This window comes from Triticum aestivum, chromosome 4D, assembly GCF_018294505.1.
Source record: "Triticum aestivum cultivar Chinese Spring chromosome 4D, IWGSC CS RefSeq v2.1, whole genome shotgun sequence".
Lineage (NCBI taxonomy): Eukaryota > Viridiplantae > Streptophyta > Magnoliopsida > Poales > Poaceae > Triticum > Triticum aestivum.
The window spans coordinates 382658945-382667193 of NC_057805.1; positions in this window are offsets into that span (position 1 = coordinate 382658945).

An 8249-nucleotide genomic window follows, 5' to 3' on the forward strand; every position below is an offset into this window, starting at 1 on the left:
GCCACATAAGTCGGGCCGCAAACTGTTTCCATTATAATTTGATTAATACGTCAAAGCGTATTTGTACAAATAGTGCGATAAGCAACAGGGCTATTTAACATGCCGAGACCAAGGGGGAGCTGCGTGCGGGTCCTGAAAACAGGTAGAGTCATCGTCAAGAAGACCACCTAGGGATTCCCCCACACGTCTATCCTGCTTGCCGCCTTAGTATATCCATCCTTCAAAAGGATCGATGATCAGGCTGTCATTTTTTTTGACGGTTAACGACAGTGGGAGAGGCTCCCACTGACTTTTCTATTACTCACAGAAGAACAATTACATCAGTGTTACCGATCAGGCTGTCGTGAGGGGCCTATGGAAAAGAAACCTAAAAAGGATAAAAAAGAAAAGGGAAAGTATGTGTGCCCGGGGGAGGTCGAGCCATATTATGGACCACAATCGAGTTATGCCTACGTCTTTGCCCATGGTATTTTGAGTGCGTAGTTATGTACACGCGGTACCTACGCCGCCATTTGGTCGGGACTGAGACGGAGGCCGAATTGCTAGTCAAACTCCTGACAAGCTGGACTGTCATGCTGCGGAGTAGTCTGGATTCGTTTAACAGTGTCCGGGAGCTTGGCCGCTGAATTAATATTCTGCTTGATAAGGCCGCTCTATACTTCCGCTGCCAGGGCCACGGTGTGCTCCTCGGTGCGGAGGGAGCGTTCGGTGTTTCCATTGACTATTATGACACCGCGTGTTCCGGGCATCTTGAGCTTGAGATAGGCATAGTGTGGCACCGCATTGAATCGAGCAAATGCAGTTCATCGGAGCAGTGCGTGATAACCACTGCGGAAGGGGACGATATCGAAGATCACGTCTTCACTTCGGAAGTTGTCCGGGGATCCGAAGACGACTTCCAATGTGATTGAGCCCGTGCAGCGGGCCTCTACACCTGGTATTACTCCTTTAAAGGTAGTTTTTGTGCGCTTGATCCTTGATGGATCGATGCCCATCTCGCGGACTGTATCTTGATAGAGCAGGTTGAGGCTGCTTCCACCATCCATGTGGACTTGCGTGAGGTGGAATCCATCAATGATCGGGTCGAGGACCAGTGTGGCTGAACCGCCATGACGGATACTGGTCGGATGATCCCTGCGATCGAAGGTGATTGGACAGGACGACCATTGGCTGAATTTTGGGGCGACTGGCTCTATCGCGTAGACGTCCCTGAGCGCGCGTTTGCGCTCCCTCTTGGGGATATGGGTAACGTATATCATGCTCACCGTTTTAACCTGGGGGAAACTTCTTCTCTCCCCCTGTGTTCGATGGACGGGGCTCCTCGTCGTCGTCCTCACTTTGTGACCCCTTCTCCTTGTTCTCGGTATTTAACTTGTCGGCCTGTTTAAAGACCCAACAGCTTCTGTTGGTATGATTGGCTGGTTTATTGGGGGTGCCGTGGATCTGACATGGATGATCGAATATGCGGTCCAAGCTGGATGAGCCCAGATTGTTTCTTTTAAATGGCTTCTTCCTCTGGCCGGACTTGGAGCCACTGAATCCGGCGTTGACCGTCGTGTCATCGGTATTGTCACCGTTGCTTCGACGCTTGTGCTTCTTGCGTCGGAGCTTGCCATTGCTATTTCTGGCTTCAGAGGTGCCAGGTTCGCTTGCATTATTATTGCTACGGGCTAGCCAGCTATCTTCGCCTGCGCAAAAGCGGGTCATAAGTGACGTGAGGGCTGCCATGGAATTTGGCTTTTCTTGGCCAAGGTGTCACGCGAGCCATTCGTCGCAGATGCTATGCTTAAAGGCCGCTAGGGCTACGGCATCCGGACAGTCGACGATCTGGTTCTTTTTAGTTAGGAACCTAGTCCAGAATTTCCTGGCTGACTCTCCGAGCTGTTGAACTATGTGACTTAAGTCATCGGCATCCGGAGGTCGGATGTATGTGCCTTGGAAATTGTCGCGGAAGGCGTCTTCCAAGTCCTCCCAACTGCCAATAGAGTTTTTAGGCAGGCTATTTAGCCAGTGCCGAGCTGGTCCCTTGAGTTTTAGCGGGAGGTATTTCATGGCATGAAGATCATCATAGCGGGCCATATGAATATGGAGAAGAAAATCCTCAATCCATACCACGGGATCTGTTGTTCCATCATATGATTCGATATTCACGGGTTTAAACCCTTTTGGGAATTCATGCTCCATTACTTCATCAGTGAAGCAGAGGGGGTGTGCGGCACCTCTACATCGGGCCAAGTTGCGACGTAGCTCAGATGGAGTCCGTCTGCAGTTTTCGGCCCGGACATGGTTATGCTTGTCACGCCCGGCTAGATAGTCATCGTCGCGCGCCGGGGCACGCCCCCGCGATCCGTAGATCGATCTCGTCTGGCCTGCTCTATTTTCCAGGTCCTGCCGCAGGTCATATGTATATCCCCGAGCTGTTGTGTCTCTACCTTTACGGCGAGGTAGTATGGGCTAGTGTTCGGCTTGAGTTGCCGTTTTTTCCCGGCCACGTGGTGGTCGGTCAGCCGCGTTACGCGCTGATGGTACGGGCTCAAGTGCCTCGTCATCGAATTGAGGTAGCAGTTTACGCTTCGGGTAACTTTTGGTTGGGCGCTCGAGGCCGTATTCCTCGGCTGCCAGGACATTAGTCCACCTGTCGTTGAGTAGATCTTGATCAGCTTGAAGCTGTTGCTGCTTCTTTTTTAGGCTCCTTGTTGTGGCTATTAGCCGGCGCTTAAAGCGCTCCTGCTCGAGGGGTTCCTCATGCATGATAAAGTCTTCATCGCCGAGGCTCACCTCATCCTCGGAGAGTGGAAGATAATTACTGTCCTCCGAGTCTTCGTTTACGGCCTATTCATCAGGGCTAACTTGCCCAACTTCCCGATCGTCCTGTTCGGAAGCTGGCTCGATGGGGTCTTCTTGGTCTTCGGCGTCGACCGGAGTATTGTTGTCTCTCGTGCTGGTATTGCTGTATTTTCCACGGCATGATTTAGAGCGGCGCCGCTGACGTCGGTGCTTTGGCTGTATCTCAGGAGGTTTATCCTCGACTGGATTTTTCTCGTTATCGCCTTTACCCTCTTTGGGTGTATCCACCATGTACACGTCATACGAAGAGGTGGCCGTCCAGCGTCCGGTAAATGGCGGATTTTGGGCCTGCTCTTCTCCGGCATCGGCGTCCATACCGTCAATGTCTTCGGAGCCGTAATCGAGCATGTCAGTTAAGTCCTCGACAGTGGCTATGAAGTGGGTGGTGGGTGGGATGTAAAATTCCCCGCTCTCAGCCCCTAGTCTGGGCTGGGCGTAGTTCGGCCGTTGCTCCTCTGTAATGACAAGGGATCGCATCAAGTCCAGAGCCTCGCTTAAAGGCGAGGTTTGGCCAGGGAGAAGAGAGTCTGTGGAGTACGGCGGGAAGGAGACTCCTTGGCCGAGCTCACACGATGCTGACTCCGAGGGTTCGAAGCCAGTTTCCGGAGAAGACTCTGGCTTCATGACGGTTGCCAGCGACACTACTTCCTCTGGCTCTCCCGTACTGGGCTTAGTGGCCGCAGATTGTTCGGCGGGCTCAGGAATCCCGTCTTCGGACCTGGTGATGCGCTCCGGATCTAAGGCCAGAGCGGAGGTTGGGGTCGTGAACCCTTGGAAGATCAAGTCTCCTCGGATATCAGGGACATAGTCCAGATTTCCAAAACTAATCTGGTGACCTAGGGCGTAGCTGTTGATCTGCTCTAGATGGCCAAGCGAGTTGGCCCGCAGTGCGAAGCCGCCGAATACGAAGAACTGGCTGGGGAGAAAAACCTCCCCCAGGGCGGCATTGTTGTAGATGACTGATGGAGCCATCAAACCTTCTGATGACGACACAGCGGAACTCTCAATGAAAGCACCAATGTCGATGTCAAAACCGGCGGATCTCGGGTAGGGGGTCCCGAACTGTGCGTCTAAGGTCAATGGTAACTGGCGACGAGGGACACAATGTTTACCCAGGTTCGGGCCCTCTTAATGGACGTAATACCCTACTTCCTGCTTGATTAATCTTGATAAATATGAGGATTACAAGAGTTGATATACCACGAGATCGTAATGGCTAAACCCTAGATGTCTAGCCTGTATGATTGTGATTCTCCTCTATGGACTAAACCCTCCAGTTTATATATACACCGGAGGGACCTAGGGTTGTACAGAGTCGGTTTACAGAGGAAGGAATCTTCATATCCAAACGCCGAGCTTGCCACCCATGCAAAGGAGAGTCCCATCCGGACACAGGAGGAAGTCTTTTGTCTTGTATCTTCATGCCCCATCAGTCCGGCCCACGTCACATAGCCCGGACGCCCGAGGACCCCTTAATCCAGGACGCCCTCAGGTGCCAGTGCCCCCCTTAGCGGCATGGATGGCCGTCGTCGACCGCTTCCTTGCACCAACGCCAGTCGCCTCCTCCCGCCAGTTGACTCGCTCCTGGAGACCGAAGTCTAGAACATTGTGGTCTTTCTTGAAACTAGGGCCAATGTCCAAGAGTACGCCAACAATGGCACAAGACGCCGCCGTTGCTGTCGGTCAGTGTCCCGATGACACAGAGAGCACAGCAGAGGAGCCGCTTCCCACCGCAAGACATCCCGCCGCCGCCGCGTAATCTAACTTTGCCATGAAAAACGTTCGGATTTCCATGCTTAAGATCCGAACGTTTATCATTTCCGTTTATTTTAGATCGATCGTCGTATGAATGTAAAGTCGGAGTCAGACTGAATGAAATCTATGGTTTGATCGATTGAATGTTCTGCTAGAGCCGTATCAAATTAAATATAAAACGTCATCAAGCCACATGTATTCCATCTCATCCAACGACCTAGACTGGTTCAATGTCGAGCGCTTAACACGTTTAGCGTGCAGTTAATTTCATGCCAAAAATAGTGCTAATCACATAATAACACGCAAATAACATCCTACTTAATATCCGCATGCACTTAATATACTTCCAAATTAACGTGCATTGCACGTACACATTGACTAGTACTACTAGTACGTGAAACTGGTGCCGTAACTTGTGAACGCGTCCAGATATGGTCAACGGCAACATCGCCCGCGAGTTCTTCGTGTTTGCCCTGCGTCTAAACGCAGAAGGGGAGGGGAGAGAGAGAGCACACATGGAACCCACTAGTAAGTGAAGGCGAATAGTACGTGCTAACGAGCTGGTCCCACTAATGTACTAAAAATAATATTACATGTTATCCATTAAATAGGCTGTGGTAATATAAAAACATTATATGAACAAAGGGGGTACAACAAACATTGTTGTTCTAGGTATGCTCCCTATTGACGTGCAGCTTGAAGGCTCTGGTTGCATGTTCGATCCTCGTCCTTTATTTTTTAATTTGTATATGGGTCCAAATTTGTTTCATGACAGCTGGGCCCCTCGGTGTAGTTTGTAGCACTTTAATTTGTGGGTCGAAATTTGTTCCATTCTAGGTGGACTATCGGTGTGTAGTTTTGTAGCTTATTTGTAATAATTAAAGAGAACAACAGAGTTTTTGCAATAATACCATGGTGCAACGTTGAAGGCGAGAAAGGACGTGCGAGAGAGCGATAACCGAGCCAGAGGGAAATGAATTGGGGGAGGTGTGGGGGTTGCAACGGTGTTTGGAGTAGGTGTGCGCCAAATGCTGCGAAAATATTATCTACACCCACCTGAATAAATGCCTACACAAATTAATCCAAGGTTGGAGTCCCCCTCGCAATGTAAATAGCTTCGGCTTTTCGAGGGATGGAGAGGTAGCTTCAATGTGTGGAAGATACGGTGTGAGAAAGCAAGGTCAATCGAGAGACATATAGATAGAGAGAGACAAAGTGAGTGTGGCCTGACATTCATTGAAAAGATATATATGCTCTGGAGAGATATTGTCCGATTGAGCTTTTGGGAAGGGTGAGGGCTGTAAGATAGAGCTTGAGAGATGATCCAGTCACAGACATGTAGATATATTTTGTGCGTGGGAGGAAGCAAGGTCAATCGTATACATATATAAAGGGAGAGAGATTGAGCGAGTGTGGGTCGTCGTGCGATCGAAAGAGTGAGATGGGTTGGAGAGAGTGACCTAGATAGACAATGTGCGTGAGAGAGTATACAATACGAAGATGTGGAATTGGGCTCAAACATGGAGATATATCGTTTGTGTCCGAGAAAGAGCGAGGTCAATCGAGACATACAACGAGAGAGAGAGAGAGACGGAGAGAGAGAGAGAGATTGAGCGAGCGTGGCCCACCATGAGGTCGAAAGAGTGGGGGCGGCTTGGATGGACTGACCTAGATAGACAATCTATGTGAGAGAGTATAGAGTGTGTCGTTCGAGGCCCAAACATGGAAATATATCATTTGTGTGTGAAAGAAAACAAGGTTAATCGAGACTCAGATAAGGAGATCAAGATTGAGTGAGTGTGGCCCGCCGTGCGGAAGAAAGATTGAGACAGTCTTGACGGAGTGACCTAGATAGACAATGTGCGTGCGTGTGCACGAGAGATTGGGGGGCTAGATAGGCAGTGCATGTATCTAGCGAGAGAGGGTGGGAGGGAGAGAGAGAGCTAGGCATGGGGTGCAATGGCGGGTGTGTGAGGTAAATACATTTGGTAACAGAGTGCAAAAAGGGGGTTGTCTAGTTGAGAGAGCTAGATATCGAAACATGGAGAGAAAGAATGAATGTGTGTCAGAAACCGATAGCTTCCTAAGGTGGTTAGGAGAGGAAGATTGACCGGTACAGGAAGTATGTAGCGTGTGTGCCGAGGGGGGTGGGGCTAAAAACAACATTTGAATGTAGATAGTACGAGACTTAATATCGATGTTTCAATTCGGCGTACATTGTAAGATTTGAACCGAGGACCATGCATATGGGTAATTATTTCGAATTCGTGCCATACTAGGTTTGGAAAAGTTGACATTGACTCGATTGTTGTGCTATTTTGTAGGTCATATGTTTGAATCTATCCAAAGTTTTCTCACTACCATGGTGTTCATCAGATACATATGAATTTTTATTAAAAAAGTAGCATGGATACCATGAAATGCGAAATCCACGTCAGAATTGGAGATCGCTATGTGACACACACTCTAATTCAAATAACTAATTATGTGACACACACTCTAATCCACGTTAGCGTGGATACGGTTTCGATATTTTTTTCAAATAACTCCTCATTAATTAATTTATAGTATCTCGTTTCAAATAACTAATTATTTGCAAGGAAAACACGGGCATGGTAATACATACAGATTCATTTGCAAATGAAAGAAGATTCGTTTGCATTCTCAAATGTAGGCGCACCAGGCAGACCAGGGTCGTGTCGTGGTGGTCCCGTGTGTCGTACGGACGCTTAGCACCCAGCCACCCACCCCCCTCCCTCCCCCCTCCCCCCTCCCCCCAAAAAAAAGAACAACGACAAAATAAGTTCACGCTTCCACGTTTCAGATTGAAATATCTGGCGGCCCCAATTCCAACCCTGCAAAATCTCCCTTCTCCACCTCCCCTTCAGTGCACAGATTGCTCGAATCCCTAATTCGCTGCCAACCCAAGCAAAGTTCGAAGCGCCCCTCGTCTCATCTCTTACCCCACCTCTGTGCCGGACGACGACGACGAAGACGACGGTCGCGCTTCACCACCGCACCGGAGCTACCTCATCTACGCCCTCGTCCACCGCACCGGGTGGTCCGCCGACAACATCGACCGCCGCAACCGACGTGCCTCACAGACACCGACTTCCACCGCATCAGGTGCGCTTCACCGACGCCGTCTCCCACCTCACCGGGGCTACTTCACCGAGCACATCGTCGGACCTCCACCCCCCGAGGCTATTGGGGCTTCACCAACGGTCTCGTCCACCGCATCGTAGCGCTCCGCTGCCACTGAAGATCTGCATCCGTGCGCGGCCAGCCAACGCCAGCGCATCACCCTCATCAGCTCTGAAGTGACCCGCACTCTAGCTAGGCGAGCATGCCCAAACGCTGGCCCGAACTAGGTATCCACACATCACTCCCTTGTGCACTGTTCCGACGATGTTTGGATATCCTTTCACTTCTCTCTTAGCTTACACGCCTAACACTACAACAAAAACAGCTATAGCCAATATGGACACTAATGGCGCACTGTACATGTGGTGCGCCATTACTAAATATTAATGGCGCACCATGTGTTGGTGCGCCATTAGTGTGCAAATACTAATGGCGCACCACATCCACGGTGCGCCATTAGTAAAAAAAAAATTCAAAACTACTAATGGCGCACCGTGGGATGG